The sequence below is a fragment of the Rhodnius prolixus genome, unplaced genomic scaffold (assembly GCF_049639745.1).
Source record: "Rhodnius prolixus isolate KJV_2025 unplaced genomic scaffold, Rpr scaffold_4, whole genome shotgun sequence".
In the NCBI taxonomy this organism is placed as follows: Eukaryota; Metazoa; Arthropoda; class Insecta; order Hemiptera; family Reduviidae; genus Rhodnius; species Rhodnius prolixus.
The window spans coordinates 35999736-36017236 of record NW_027411614.1 but is presented as its reverse complement, the minus strand read 5'-3'; the positions used below and the strand labels follow the sequence as shown (position 1 = coordinate 36017236).

At 31.3% G+C, this 17501-nt stretch overlaps 1 protein-coding gene across 9 annotated transcripts in view; it reads right to left on the bottom strand.

Annotated features, from left to right (window-relative positions):
- Positions 1-8865: 8865 nt before the first annotated feature.
- The window catches only part of SPR (G protein-coupled sex peptide receptor), a 270016-nt gene continuing 261380 nt past the window's right edge, over positions 8866-17501 (bottom strand). For all 9 annotated transcript variants that reach the window (XM_074132492.1, XM_074132498.1, XM_074132493.1 and 6 more), the window contains one exon: positions 8866-8932. The gene's annotated coding sequence lies outside the window, so the exon portion shown is untranslated. The remainder of the gene's footprint in view (positions 8933-17501) is intronic.

Genomic DNA, 17501 nt, shown 5'->3' with positions numbered 1-17501 from the left:
TCCGTCCACGATAACTAATTGGTAGCTGGACCTAAAGAACAGCTTGAAAAAGTACTTAATTCTTAATTTTTAATAATACTTAAAATTTTACAAAAAGAAATCAAAATTAATATGAAACAAGGAGCAATGATTAATGAGGTTCATCCAGACGTTCTGTCTTCACCATCTGCACCATTACTTCTGACGGTACCAGAAGAAGATGTCCTTTGAGGTAGCATTAGAATGCTATCAGATGTCTTAAATTTGTCCCATTCGGCCTAAACTGCCACAAAAAAAAAGTATATAAATTGAATTTTGATCCTCTTAACCTCTTCGAAGAATCTTACATATTAACCAAGGAAAATTATTTTTCTTCCTTATCTCAACTCAATAGTCGCTAACTACCTTGGCTCTTTTAATCTTGAGTTTTATTATTATTATTCCACTCGAGACCAAAATTTCAACGGCAAAACACATCAATTTTCAAGTGAATGATTAGCTCAATTTATGGTGACTTCATGATCGGATATCGAAATGTTTACAAGTTAAAAATCCTTTCGAGAAAAGTTGAATTTGATTCTGCTCCATCACAATTCCTCATAACTGGCATAAGATTGCATCTTTATTTCTCTCATTCTCAATCAGTTGCTTTTAAGGTCTCATACACCGGTAAGGTGGTACCAAGAGCTAAAATTCTATTACGGAGGCTATTGATGATTTCACATGGGACCACGAAATTGTTCAAGTTCTAACCTATAAAAGAAAGAAAAACTAGTTTAAGAGAAATTATACTTCTGGTATCAGGGAAATAAAAAAAAATGCACATGATTAATTTTTATTTGAAACCGAAAAATAGGTAAACAAAGAAAATACAAAACTAAAGAGTCTTCAAATATTCACGTTTCTTTTAAAAATATAGTTTTCTTTTTGAAAAATAAGATATGTTCAATATTAATAAATAATTAAAACTTAATTTATTTAATTATCTTTTTTGCTAATAACTATTAACAAAAATAAAAGAACATTTGTTCTCTTTTGTTCGTAATTACATACATTTATATTAAATGTTAAGATCTAGTTAAATATATACGTATATATAATATATATATTATATATGTGTATATTTTTTTTATTAATTATAGGAAAACGAAATATTTTTCGTTGTATATGTAAAGGTGTGCTAAAGGAGATGTTTAGTTACTTATTTTGGAAACTACTATACAAGGGCTCAATTTGTACAGTATCCGTGACGTTTTATCAATAAATACTTTTATCCTCCTCTTTTCATAACATACATTATTAAAATTGAACATTATTTCACATTCATCAAACTAGAAAAAAAAAATACAAAATACAAAATAAATATATATATATATATATTTACATTTAAATAAATTACTCTAATTCCATTAAAACATATTTATTATTAATATTTACAACCTAATAGTAGAGTAATTCATTTTCCATGAAAACGAACACATTTTTAAAATTATTACAGTTGATTTCTTTTCCTTTTACATACATACATAATATACATTCAGAGATAAAAATTTTAAAACATAAAAATACAATAATTTTCTCCAATAAATTTTAAAATGTACAATTAAATTAAATACATTACATATAAATCTATGAATTTATTACATAATAATAGTACGAGTTTTTAGTTACACAATATCTATATTGACTTAAAATTTCTCATATTGTTCAAGTACATTAAATAATTTTTGTTTCGTAAAGTATTTTATGGGTTTTGTATCTTTTAATTATAATTCTGTATTATTTCTATAAATGATTTGTTAAATATAGATACTTTACCACGTCAAAAATTATGTCATAATTGTTTAATTAATATTTTGAAAGAATAAATTTTACACCTGTTAAGTAAATTTTCCCTTGAAATATAGGAATAACCAATTTTCAACGCCTAAAAAATACTCCTTAACAAAAACTTACAGTTTTAAAAGTTAAGTATAAGGGTTGATTAAACGCCAAAAGGTACACAAATCAGCAGTTCCCAACATTTCATTAATACTTCATTGATATAATTTAAGTAATTTTACTGCATTAACTTTTCCTTCACATTTTTTAGAATTTATTAGATGTCACAGACCCTTATGCTGGCCATTTTCGTCTACAAAATATTTACTCAAGTAGCACACCATTTAACTTAGATTGACTGTAATATCTATTTATCTATAATAATCAAACTATTAATCACAGGTGAAAAAGAAAACGTTATAAAAAATATAAAAAAAATAAGAGGCTAAAAAATTCATAAACTTTTTTTACATCAATAATTTTATGCATTTATTTTTATTTTTAAATAAAAATCATTGGTTTAAGTTCATTCTTCGATTAAAGTAATTGTTATTTTATGTTGTAGTCAAACGTTTGTAATAATAAGTAATAAATAATCTGGCTTTATCGCAAATAATATAGTTTTCTTCAATTACATTCTCAATCTAGGTGTTCTTCCCACAATGTTATATATATGTAATATAAAATAAAGAAAATAAAGATATGCATATTTTTAGGACAGCTAATTATTCCAGTATTTTACCATAAGTAAAATTAGGGGGACTAAATTAAATTACAATTGAGAAATGAGTAAATATTGTTGAATAATCTACTTGTTATTAAATGTATGTTATTTGTGCTCACGAATATTTCGGTAAGACGAATTTAAGACTGAAATATTGTTTTGAATCCTCCGTGATTGAAATTTAAAAAGTGGCCGACTCTAACTTTGTTTTTTTCTACTTTAACATGCATGTATATGTGACTACTCAGAATAATTCATCACTCATTTTATCATAATTATAATAAAAAAATATTATGAATGAACTGGCCAGCATAAGGGTCTGTGACATCTAATAAATTCTAAAAAATGTGAAGGAAAAGTTAATGCAGTAAAATTACTTAAATTATATCAATGAAGTATTAATGAAATGTTGGGAACTGCTGATTTGTGTACCTTTTGGCGTTTAATCAACCCTTATACTTAACTTTTAAAACTGTAAGTTTTTGTTAAGGAGATTTTTGTACCTTTTGGATAGATTTTCCTTTTTGTCTATTTGCAAAGTTACGTCTGCTTTACAGATTTTTTAAAATTTGGAATAAGGTATTCTATCATTATAACCTGATAAGGTGTTAAATCGGAACCGTAACTACCACTGGAGAGATCTTTTTAAAGAATGATTATAGTTACGGTCCCCAAACCATCCTCAATAACCATTTTTTTGAGAAAGCGTTTTGAATAAAATAGGAAGGTATTTGTACGTAAATAGCAAAATTAAACTGCGATTTCAGTACTTCCTTTTAAGAGGAGCAAGAAAAATAAACTGCGATTACAGTACTTCTCCCTAAAAGGCAAAGATTTGGAATCGAACGACAATTCATTGATGTAAATCGGTTCACTCATTGATAATTTTAACGATTGCAGTACTTCCTCTTAGTAGGTGTAAGAGCATGATGGCACTTCACAGCCACATAGAGGAGCTTTAATCACTTCTTCGTGCTAAATTTTATCAAAATCGGACTAAGCTTTGTAGAAATATTGGTAATAATAGTTTCAGAAAGGGCCTTATTTGGGTGGGGCGAACTCCCCTCCTTATGAGGCATAGCGTCGAGACTTTTAAAGTACAAATCTGTACAAAATTTCGATTCGAATGACACTTCATTCATGAAAATCGGTTCACGTGTCGATAATTTGAAACGATTGCTATACTTCCCCTTAACAAGTGTAAGAGCAGATCGTCGCTTTATTGTTAGGTATAGGTAGGGGAGCCCTAACCCTATCATCCTACCAAATTTTATCAAAATCGGGCCAAGATTTACAGAGTAATTAGTAATAATAATTTTGGAGGGGGCCTTACATAAAGGGGGCTAACTCCTCTCCCATTCAATGTACAGGGCCGAGACCCCCAAAAGGCACATCTACATAAAATTCCGAATCGAATGACACCTCATTCATGAAAATCGGTTCACGCGTTTAGGCGCTACGTTGTTTACAAAAAAGGTAACAACAAGAAGAAGAAGAAGAAGAAGAACAAGAACAAGAACATTTTTTGAAAAAGCCGTTTTTGCTCATTTTCGGCAACTTTTTTCTCGAAACCTATTAGATCTAGGTTGTTGCAAAAAAATTACAGTCATAAAGGAGGATTTGCCCTATATTATAAAGAAAATTTGGGAATTTTATCTTTTATAGAAAAATAGAAAAAAATTGTCAAAGTTGGGTGTTTTTCAACGTTACACTTTTTCGTGCAGTTTTTGATGGTCAACCCTTATACAACTGTCCTACCGGACAGTTTTAATTTATATTCTTTTATTAATTTGATTTATATTTTACTTACAATCGACATTTCTTCACAAAAATTTAATTGATACTTTCATTGCATTCTTTAATGAGCGTTCCCAAAGAAGTTTCGCTTTTTTACAAAATAATTAATTCCTTTAAAAGTAGAACAAAATATTTTTATTTATTTACGTTACTATTTGTTATTTGTTCCAATCTAATCTGTTATTGTATTTATTTTTTGTTTACTCTATTATCTAGATTTTATCAGCGCCAAAATTTAATTTGTAAACTTATTACCTTGTGAAGTTGAGCAAAAAACTTCATCACATTTGTGAAAGCGTTTTCCTTTATTTTCTTGTTTAGAAGAGGTGATGGGCCACTCTCTTTTACTGGTGCAGGTAAGTTTGAACTGAATTTCTTTTAACTCTGAAACAGAAAGATAAAATGTAGAATTTTCATTTAAGATACGAAATTAAAACTGGAATGCTCTTGTAATAGGAATGACTTGCAGAATAGATTAAATACCCTTAGTGAAAGCAATGTTATCCGACTGTGTACGCTTAGGTGTTTTCTGTGGAAGCTCAAAAGAAAACTACCCTTTACTTATTACCTAATTCTAAACCTATCAAAAAGCCAGTCTTTTTGAACCCAAGCACTTTCTACTCCTTCATACACCTCTTTCCACCCAGAAATCTTTGAGCAGATAACCCAACCTAACCAAAAACAATCCTCCACTCCTATGCAAACCATCCCCGTTTCATTAAACCTTGTAATTGAATCCCGTTAGTCCTAAATACTCAAACTCGGCTCGAAAAATGAAATAAATAACTTGCTCTTTTATCTAGATATACAACTAACTTAGGACCCATACTAGAAAGAAAAGAGAAGAACCGAACAGACGTTACAAATTTCTCTCTCTAGAGTGTTTGACAAACGTTCTAAACTCATAGAAAATCAATGGTTCTTACAACTAACAGTCTCCTTGGCTAAGTGATCGGCCAATTCGATCTCATGTAAATTTTTATCCACAAAATGAAGAAGTTGTTATGATTAATATTTCCCAGAAAAACTTATAACTGATTAGAGTGATATCACATGGAATCAGAGCTTCTAAGGGAACATTTCCGTCAGCAATTGCACCCAAAATAAGCAGTTTTTGCATAAATCAACGAAATAATTTAATTTTACTTAACCATTATATAATGTTTAAAAATAAATTTAATTTCTAAATTATTCAAATTCATATAGGTACTACGAAATAATGTCATTTTATTTAACCAAAAAATGAAACTAAAAATAAATTTAATTTCTAAATTATTCAAATTCATATAGGTACTACGAAATAATGTCATTTTATTTAACCAAAAAATGAGCCGTTCACTGTACAACTCGATTAACTCCATAAAACACAAAGTGGAGAAATGCGATGAAATAATATATATATTGCTTTTTAAAATTCTGTCTATAATATAAATTCAAATAAATTTATCGTTATCATTCAGTGCCTAACTACTGAATTTGAGTAGAATTGTAGTAACGATTTACATTTACGAGCCCGGGGTTAATCAAAATGGCTTCTGGAATGAAGTATTTATTATTTAATGGCCAATTTTTTTTTGCTATTAAAGGTGTTAATAATTTCTATTTGGGTAATTTATAATAAATTTAACAAGCTATTAGTGACACTTACATTTAAGATATTTCAAAAATGGAGTTAATCGACTTATGCTGTGAACGGCTCATAATAATACTAATAGCAGAAAGGAAATAAAATAATGATCTTCTGAAACTGCGATATCACTTCATTTAAATATTTAAATGAAGGTTTCAAAATGGGTTGAATCAATATAGGAACAGAACGTAAAGTTTCCAAGTAACGTCTCTCTATTATTTACCACCTGTTCTATTGCAATTTAGACAAGCTGTAGCCGCAAATTGAAAATGTAACAGCTTATATTGGAAACTGTTCAATATTTAATCAATACTGTTTTTCTATTAAGGAAAGTAATTATTTATTTATTTAAGGTTTCATTAATATTAAACAATAACTACTTGGTGCATGTGCACTAAAAACAAAAAAAGTTGTCTATAAAACCCACTAGCGAGCTAGTCCGTTCCCTGATGCACTGTAGATTGCAGATTATAAAATTGATGGTTCTATACGATACTTACTGCGCTCTAAAAGATCTATTTTTACTTTCTTAATGTATCAGGATAGCCCTCTGCAAATTGTAAAGGTGAGTGATTGGGTAAATGTAATGAGTTTGCCAACCAGGTAATTTTGAATAAAAAGGATAAGATTATTTCTATGAATTCTCCTTTCATATAAGAAAAACTACCAAAAATTTGCCCTTCTTTTGATTTTTCTTTCATTGATAGAAAGATAAAAGCTTTGGAAAATATCTTTTTATATGCGGTGGCATCTAATACTTTCCACCTGTTTTATTTTAGCCGAACAACAGTTTTTAACCTAAAAAGACACAGAATAAAAAAAGCTCCAACGAAATTTTGCCAGTTATGTGAGCTGCAAGTCGTGCAAAAAAAGGTTAATAATACCAATCTCAAGGGAAGGGATTAGCTATGAGGTTAGCATACTGGACTCCCACGCGGAGGTCCCGGGTTCGAATCCAGCAGCTGACCCTTAGATTTTCTCTTCCTAGGAGCTTCTTACAGCTCACTGTCCGGTGATGGACAGTGTTGTCTGTAACGAGAGTACACTGTCCGGAGGCCGGCAGTGCACTGGAAAAAGCTCCGGGCGCTAATGACCTCAGCTGTTGATGCGCCAAAAAAAAAAAAAAAAAAATACCAATCTATTTGACTTATACTTGCTACTGTCCGAAGACAAACAAGATCACAAGCTTTAGACTTCATTGAAACGAACCAACCATTAGCCTACTTTTCCACAACATAAGCCATTGCCAGCTCGAAAAATTTCCGAATTAGAATCCACCTGAAACAGCATCACCTCTTATTATTACTAGAATAATCATTTTTGTTTTTTTAACCCGTATTATATGTAAAATTAAATAAAATATCATTTTTAGGAATTCAGCAACGAAACACAGTTTTAACCTCCTCCTCTATTAATAACTATAATCGTCTGAACACTCTCAGTTTATCCCTTATCTGACTCAGCTTCATAACTTGATCGGGATCACGAGAAGAGTCTGTTCAAGTAATTCCTTACCACGAATAACTAACTATTGAAGTCAAATACAACTATTACATCCGAACTTTCCCAAAGCAAATTATTTGATTCCCAATTAATTCTTGGGCTATTTTTCTCCTTCGTCCCAGATTTTGGCCTCGTTTTTTTAATCACTACTTTTCAAGGTTATTCACCGCTTAGGTTAGAGTATTTTAAGTCTAAGTACTTATAGATATATAAGTCTTTATCTATAATCATGAGTGTAAATATACATCTTTAACGTTGATTTTATCCGACGTAGTAGGCAAGTTTAGTTATATTGTATCCACCATCAGAGGTAAGGTTAATTATTTAATCAGGAATTTTTACTTCACTCGCTGAGTCTGCAAGTGTAGTGGGAGACTGTGTGGCGTTTGGGATCAATAAAAATTAGTGAGTTTAGAATTGCAATAATTGCAAACAGAGAAAATTATCACTACATTTTTTTTTCCAATAACAGCTGTACAAAAAATCATTTTATAACAATTACATTTTTTAACGAATTTTAGAATAAATTTAAGAGAGAGAGAGAGAAAATCAATTCTTTGTGAAGAGTATAACACAACATGCTATTTATTTATTTATTTATTTTAGCGACAACGAGTAAATTTAATTATATAAATATATTTTATGTATGCACCTAAAATGAAATAAAAAAAATCTCTTGTATATTCAAATATGAAATGGGAAAATATTCTAACAGAAGCCGCTTTCAACATTTTATTTGTTTATATAAAATAAAGGCTTCAAACTATATAAAAAGACATAATTGGCGGAATAACAAGCAAACAGACAAAATGTATACTGTCACATACATTTTTGCATAGGATAGAATATTTTGTTACTTCGCGTAAATATATGTATACATATCAGAAGACCAAAGTAGAAGTGGAAATAAAAAAGTACATTAATTCCTAAATCAAAAATGCTTTCCCTTAAATTATTTTTAAATTATTCGTAATTTGGAAGGTAGTAGGCCTGAAGTAGAGATAATGAAATACAGATTAACATTAGTAGAAGGAAACTTGATTGGGACATTTAGGAAAGTCTCTTATTTAGAGAGCTGTAAATATTTTCCAAATGGAACGCACAAGTTTTACCAAACGGGCTGTTTTTTAACCAATATAAAATAATTTAATATTGTCTTTTGGAGTGAAAAAAGCCAACAGCACAATTTTGTGTCAGTATATTGGTTTTCGTTTTCTTTTTACCTCGTACACTTTTTAAAGAACACTAAATAATGTATTAAACTGTTGTAAAAAGGAGCTAAGTGGGTCCAGGAGGCTTTGCCCCTTTTCACTGGAAAAAATAAATAAAAATAGAAACCACTTATCAATACAATAAACTATATTTACCAATGTCAGGCTTCCACTATTTCGAAGTTGTTGCTTTTTTTAAAAAAAAAAAGAGATTTGCCCGCCACAAAAATCATATTTCTTCATTTTCTTCAATGGTGATGGCATGATCTGAAAGAAAAAAAAACATCTTTAATAATTATTCTCCTTTTTGGGCACTTTACATTACTTAGGGAAAGAGCGTAAAGAATTTGGGCGAGAAAAAAGATTTGGTACGTGATTAGTCCCAAATGAAGAAAACCACCGAATTTCTTAGTCTCAATTTACTCATTTTTCATCTCGCGTCTACACTGATCAATACCTTAAAGTAATTTAATTAAAAGTCGAGAATTAAATTATTTTATTTTTTAAATAGCTCTTTCTTTTGACTGATATTTTTAGACCGACTAAATGAATTGATTTCTTAATCATAATAATTTGGATTCTCTGTTCACTTTTTTTCCCCCCAAAGCTTCAAATTAGAGAGCTTGCGCTATCTATCCAGTAATCTCGGTACTTCAACGTTAAAAACTACAATACACAGGTAAGTCTGGAAGTTTGTTGAAAACGAATCATTAACAAAACCATTTATCCATTTAGTAGTCGAATTTCGTTGAAATAACTTATCTGTAAACAATGTTCAACTTAAGACAAATAGAGTGTGTAACAAATCACTTCTAGGCTGGTGTGAGATCGTTTTTTGTCCCTCACTGAAGCGGGAACGCTAATTTTTTTCCTGGTTAATTTTATCAAACAGATCTTGTGAGCAACAAGAACACGGATGAATTCGTTCGGATAGGTTCTAGCAAATATTTTATGTGTCTGGTACCTTCTGCAATGCATTTAGGGTCTGTGACGAAAACAATCTTTAAATCCTGGATACTCAGAAAATCCGTGATGGTGTCAAAAACCTTATTGTTGTTTATACATTTACAACCCGCTAAACCGGCTAACGTAACTGTTATTAACATTTTTAAATTAACAGTAAATGACAATTAAACTTCGCAAAGATCAAGCAAGTTAGTGAAGCAGTAATTTACATTGTGATTGCTATTAGAATCTTCGTTGTGTCACGGATAACCAAGAATTTAGAACCAATCTTTAAATGGACATGTTGATTTTTTTTAACAATAAATAACTCAAGGTGCACAGTATGCACTGATTCTGATTGATAACTATTTCTTATTAAATTTTAATCCACGAGATTGATAATACAATAAATTGTTACGATAAAATTAAAGCTTTACCTCTAGAGTGCGAAATGTCCCCTGAGAGAAGTAGAAACTAAGTAATTTCACACTGGTGATGGCAATAAATTAGAAAAAGGGATTGAAAGTGTGCGAAAGTAAGGTTTTTAGATGATAAATCTTTAGCAGGAAGCAATAATACAACAAGACTTGCACAAAACATACTAAGTATACACTCTAACACAAATACACAACGAAAGACTCTCAGAAGACGGTTCTGCCTGTTATTCGTCCTGTAAGACAGTTCCATCCTGTAACATTTCTTCGTGTTCGTCTTACTTGGTCTTGTTTTATTTTTTTATTCTGGCTTCATCTAGTTGTAACCTACTTCTTTTTCTACACCCTGAATATTTTATTCATACCGGAATGATGCAGAAGCAGCGCTTTGTAACCTAAGAGACATGTAAGTACGTGTACCAGAATACACAAATACTCCTACCACTTGTTACATAATCATCAGTAATTCCTTTAAATTCATATTTTGTTTGTGAATCACATATATATCTATACAATAGGTACCATTATTATAATTTTCAATTTTTAAAAATTAATTTACATTTATTTTCTTACAATAGATATCTTACACTAATCACAACAGGAGAAAAAAGATCATGGATTTTCTCAACCTGCAGTTTTTAATTAATGGCGGAAAAATAGCTGAGGTTATTGGGACTCCATTACAATACCGGCCTTCGTTAGTTTTCCGGCTAGTTTTCTCCCTTAAAAATGTCTTACAATGGACAGTGAGCTAAAGGAAAGGAAAATCTGAGGGCAGGCAGCTGGATTCCAATCTGGTATCTCCGCTAACTATTGAGCTAGTTCCTTCCCTTCTCATGTTGCAATCGTTATTCGAATTAATGAATTTTTGTTTTTTTCAAACTTAACTGGACCGTTTGGATCAGATCATAACCCAATTTTGTTTTTTACGTATGCTAGTTCAATCATGAAATGCCGAATTCAGTTTTCTCTTCTTTTATTTATCTATCAGATTTTGAACAGTAATTTCGGATTTCCCACTATCTATTCTCAGACTCATTACAGTTCTGTGAAGGAAAAATATTTTCTTTAAACAAGGTATAGAGTAATTGCATTCATGTACCAACCAAAATATATTTGTGAGAGTTTGATACAAAAAATTCAGTGATTCAAAAAATAATTTGATCGGAAGTGAATCTCTTGAATGATTCCTTTTACATCGGCCCAAATGAATACATTTCCATTTTAAAAAACATAAAAATCTATTCAAAGAAGATTTTATGAAGGGGTTGCGGGACATCATGATACCCTCAAAAGTCCTTTTATTCTAGTCAAACGAAAAGTTTAGCATTGTAATAGAGAGAATGGCAGTGTTCACAACAGATTATTTTTCCTTTGTTCTATTTACCTCATAAAATGAACTTATTTCCTAATACATAAAAATGGGGAAAAATCTAGACCATGTCCAGGAACGCAATGAAAAGAAAATACTATGAAGTGTATAGTAAAAGGTAAAACAATATCACTCTTAGTGACCTTTACCTTTATTAGGTTTTATTTGACTGGATCTATATCAGTTCATAACTGTCACTATCTGAACAAGATTTATAGCCACCTGTCAATCTGTATTTTCAAACCAGGCAACCTCATCATACGGAGAAAAGGTTCTACATTCACACATCACGAAAACAGTGACGTATAGAGATATACAGGTTGACAGGAGATATAAGATATTTAATTTACAATATAACCGCTTCTTTTAGTTCTGTCCATTAACACAAATTTGTCCACCATTATTTACGCTGCACTATCGACGGATATATTTTCAAAGTATCAGTTTATTGTGAATATGTTAAAAATTAGGTGAGCATTAACTAATTCTTGAATTTCTTAGCTTAACATACTCTTAAAGAAAAAATAATATCATTAACCCAAAGTTCCGAAAAAAATAAATAAAAGTGTTTTGTGCTCAACATCATAGTTAAAACAAGTTCCAAATCAAAGATAAATCAATTATAAGTTGCCTATATTTCTGATTTCATTTCTAAGAGAAGCTGGGGCATAAAGTTTTTTAAAGTTAACTAATTAAGCTCTATTTATTTCATTGTTATTACTGCCTATTGTTATTTCTCATAATTAAAACTTTTAACGATTTTTACTTTCTAGTGATATCAATACTCAGCAAAGTACCATCACAGTTCAAAGTTTAATTTCAGAAGTTCTATTATTGTTTTAAGATCCAATTGTCTTGACGAAGTACATTAACTATTGAACTAGTCATCTGGTATTCTGAATGAAATAATGCCAACGCAAAACTGGGTCGTAGGCCTACTCAGAACTGTATGCTTAACAATTACTAAACAATAACACCTATTAGCGTAATAGTTCTCTTAACTTAATGGCCTTACATTGAAAAATTGTGAAACTCGTTGGATTTTATAATGTACAATCCAGACCCTGTATTGACTATCTATCTGAGAATACTCTCTTGACAGTCTTCAGCGAAATTTGTAGCTTAAAATTATATAAGTATTCTTTAGGCCCTCATTTAGGTGTTGAAGTTTTTTTTTACAAATAGTTAAAGCAACAGTCGAGGTCTTTAAATTAGGAGATTCTAATCTTACTTTAAATGTTGCCTTCCTTTTTTTGTTCGTGATAAATTATTTCTTCCTTCAGAACTAAAGTTTAATTTTATGGACTATATTATTATTATTATTAATAATAATAATAGTAATATTAATAGTAATGATAAAAACTATGAAGACAAAATAAAAATGTAAAACAAAGAGTAACTTTCTTTACGGAATTGGAACAAAATACTTTAATTAAATAATTATAAAATTGAATAAACAAACAAAAGGCATTATGTTGGAAACAAAAACAGATAGAAGAGGAGATTCTGGATAATGGAATAATATATAAAATAAACTAATACAAAACACTCAGGGTGAATCAAATAAAACAGATAATTGGAAATAATTAATTTATAAGATCCCTTGGGGACAGGGCATGTAGAAAATAATTGTAAATATTGTTCATTTTTTGAATGTGATGAAGATCGCTTAATAGAGAGCTGAGGAAGCATTCATAGTCATATAAATATATCGATCTTAAATGATTTAAGGCTGGGCTAGTTTTATGTACTATTCTTATACTAATATTAATTTAATGGATCAAAGAAATTGTTGGAGCATTGAGTGGTAACTGGGTAATGATCACACATTGAAATGTACAAAATATTTATTCTATGGTTCTTACAGTATAACATAAAAAAACAAGTAACTAAACTAAGTGCGAACACTAAAATAATATTGAACTATACAGGTTGCAACCTTCTATAATTATCAAGACCAGAAAACAAGAGCCTCTTTTTATGCCGCCACCAGAGCACCATTTGAAAACTCTCCCTGGTTATCTCCTATACCCCGCAAAAAGGAAGGTGGTCAACATCGATAGCCTTGACTATCGATGTGCCCTAGTCCCTATTCCCGGATTCTTCTGGGGGGCTAGACGGCATCATTGTTAGCGCCCTCTACAAAATCATACACGTAAATAAAAATAAAATATTGAAGAGTGAAGCATTAAAAAGTGGTATGAGAAGGGATAAAGCAGGAATTTTAAGGAAAATACTTTACTGTTTTTCTAACTTCTCAAATGGCATTTAGTGATACATCCCTAAACGCTGGACTACTCTTTATAGAAACATCATTTTTGTTTGTCATTTCTTTTTCATTCTTCTGGAGTAATGGAGCATCAAGCGGAGATTACATTTAATGAAGCATTTTCATTATAATACAAGTATCCCCATTAGGGGAAGCTTACTAAGTACTTCTTTAGTCTCCTCGTCTGACTATCCGAGCAACGATGGTGCCCAATTTACACCGTCTGCAAAGAGCTAGCTGGGATGTGCAATTACTTTGGTTTATAGCCCCATCACCACAAAACCTCGTGCTCACCTGCTTAATTCACACATCTATGCTTTAAAGATGGCCATTACATATATGAATACCAGCAGAAGTATTATGAAATCTAGATCATTAAGGTTGTAGTGGGATTTATAAATCAGCCTTTCAAAACTTTGGTCTTTGACTGAAAATTATAAAGTCCAAGCACATGCACAAGTTAAAAAAAAACAAAAAAAAACATAGAACTTGGTATTCTAAAAATGTTAACAAAAAAAAAATACTAATTAGCAAATACCTCGGGGTGGTGATTAATGAAAAAAATGCAAAACCGAGGACCTTTAAGATAGGGAGACTGCCATCAAAGGGTGCTTCTACAATCTTCAGAAGGTAATAAATTATAAAGGGCTACCTAGAAGCTCAAAACTTCTTTATACGATTCAATAGTTTGGTCAATAGTAACGTATGGATGTATAAAACTGGCAATCTACCTCCAGAAGCGAACGGTTGCTGAATATTTGGGAGATACTTAGAAGATACTCCATTGTTAAGAAGCAATAGAGTGCGAAAAATATTTCCATAATGATCCAGATACATTTCACTCTGCGGAAAATAAAAAAGCACCACTGAGATAGTTGGGAGACTGAGGAGTAGCAGAAAAGGGAATTCTTAAAACGGAAAGCCTGGAGAGCAACGAAGGAAGCATACCTGCAATGGATAGATGATGTAGAGGACGATATCAGAAAGCTTGGTGAAAGAAATTAGACGACAAAGAATCCAGGGCAGATATGAATGCCTGGTGAGGTGATTGAGAGGGTCCAGAGTTCTTATAGGAGCGTGAAGCCTTGGAGTAAGTGAAGCCACCTTTCCCAATTACCTCCTTTTTTTTAGAGCTTAGTTTAATTCGCATTAACTGAAGTAATTTAAATATTTAACCAACGGATATTGTTGCTGACACACCGTGCTTCTCAAAGGGTTCTCTGAAGATCAAATGAAAGGATACCTTAGCTAGACTCCAACCTGAGTAGCTTTCTACGTACTCTTTGTAATATTAAAACAAAATTCACTGCAAATTTTTAGTTTAAAATCACCCCCACACTAGCCTTAAAAGAACAGAACTAAACAGACACTATCGACTATTTAAAAGACTCTTAAACGGTAGATCTAAACTGTCTCAAGACAACAAAAGACTGATTTATACTACTATTTTGAAACCCAACTGGGCTTATGGAATAGAGCTGTGAGGTTCAACCAAACGCTCAAATCTCCAAAGGATTCAAGCTCTTCAATCTAAAATACTTCGAACTATTGTACACGCTTCATTTTATGTCTTCAACCTAACTATACACACTGACCTTAACATTCCTTTTGTCACACAAGTTGCCAAAACACGATACAGAAAATTCCACTTCAGGCTGCAATCTCTCATATAAATCCTCTAGCTCAAAATCTTTCTTCTAACATAGAACTCTTCCTGACAACCCTACAAGACGTCTTAAAAGGCAGTGGCCTCGTGATCTCCTCTCAAGTGAAGTGAGTGACTAACAGTCTAATCTTTTGGAGTGTTACCACTGGGTAACATCTCCACTCGTTTGCTTCATTTGTTACTCTGTTATCATTGTTACTTATCAGTGCTAACGCGCTGATTGTAGCACAAATAAACGCAAAAAACAAAACAATTAAAATCATAAAAATTTATGTAAGTAAGTCACGAGAGTGTAACACATGAGTATTTTTCTTTCTTCTTCCCTTTTATAACAAAACCCATTTTCTATGTGAAACATTTTGCATATAGAAAGCTTTGAATAATTTGTATGCAAAAAATAATACAAAAGCAACGATTGTAAGGGCTGTGGTAAAAAGAATTCTGCCGTTAGAATAATTTTATCTGGGGGATTCAGTGTATAGTAGTACGATATTAAAGCCCAGCAGAGCAGTTAGTGAGAAACAAAAAACCACACCACTATTGGGACTATCAAGGAACACCCTAGGGCTCAATGGTCGCTGCCATAATCGATTTGATCGAAATGTAGGATAACAATAAGAATTTTTTATTTTTTTAGCGATACTTTCGCTCTATTCGCGCTATTTTATCTGAGAGTTAACGTTAAACGTTGGGTGCCTTATTTTTTTTATAACCATTTGGGATAAGATGTTATAAACAAACATGTATTTTATATAACATTATAGACGCATTATTTGAAACAAGATGGTGAAAATTACCTTTTATTTAGTTTGCTTTAAGCACAGACTTGTAAAGAAGCGAGTAATGTACAGATTAGATTAAGCGGGAGGTACCTAAGCCCCTCGGCACTACAACCACAAGAGAATTACTGTGCTCTCAATTAACACATAAAAAGCTTAGTTCTGTTTATAATACGAGTGTGTCTGTTGCAACAAAATAGCAAAGGAAGATAAAATCCAAAAATTATTTTGACTAAATTTGGAAGAAGTTTCCTGTATTGTAATCCGAATAGGTTTCTACCCTAATCCATGGCTGTGGTCTGTTAATCTTTTATTTTTAATATTAAATTGATATTTTTTATTGAAGGCTAATTAAACCTCTAACTACTTTAAACAAATACATTGCAAACAATTAGAAAGTTATATATTTCATTTTTTGCTATCACGATAAACATAACTCATACGTGCAATTAATAAAATAAATTTCTTGATAATAAACCATTGGTAAATTTGAATTTATTACCACAACATATTAAATAAATACTTTAAAATGATTAGGAGGTTATAAATTTTACAGTAGAAGTAGTCAATAAGAATAATGGTCAATACTATTTTACTTGAATCGCAAAAATGCGACGGTTGTTCAGGCTAATCTTTCGTAAAATTTTGTGGAATCCATATTGAAAGGTTTAACATTATTTTATTATTATTTATCGTTAACATTAGGTTTAGGGAAGGGATTAGCTACTATGTGGTTAGAATATTGGATTCCCATACGGAGGTGCCGGGTTCGAATCCAGCTGTTGGCCCTTAGATTTCTCTCTTTCTAGGAGCTTCTTACAGCTCAGTGCTCAGTGTTTAGTGATGGACAATGTTGTCTGAAACAAAAGAACACTGTTCGGTGGCCGGTAGTGCACTGAAAAAAGCTCTGGGCGCCAATAACCTCAGATGTTAACGCGCCTTAAAAAAAAAAAAAAAAAAAAAAATAGGTTAAAAATGTAAACGAATGTAATGTGTTTAAGAAGAAAGAATAAATTATAGATATGTAAGTAAGAAAGGAAAGCAGATTTTTAATATACAAGATGTGCAGACGTTGTTCTGTGCACTACTAAGAGAATATATAGTTGAAGTTTAGAGGAAAGAAAGATTAGAATTACTGTAAGATAAGGATAAATTAAGTTAGACGATTAAGGTAACGAAGTAATTACACTAATTGGTATAACACTAAGCTTAAATTTTCAAGTAAGGACAATTACCAAGCAAGCCTCTTGAAGATAAGGGATGACCCAAATAATTATAATCTAGACTCCATTCCTCGCCGAATAAGTCGATGAGAAGAAGGGATTTGGGGGGAACACAGCTAATGACTAGACGCTACCTTCCTTGCTGGAC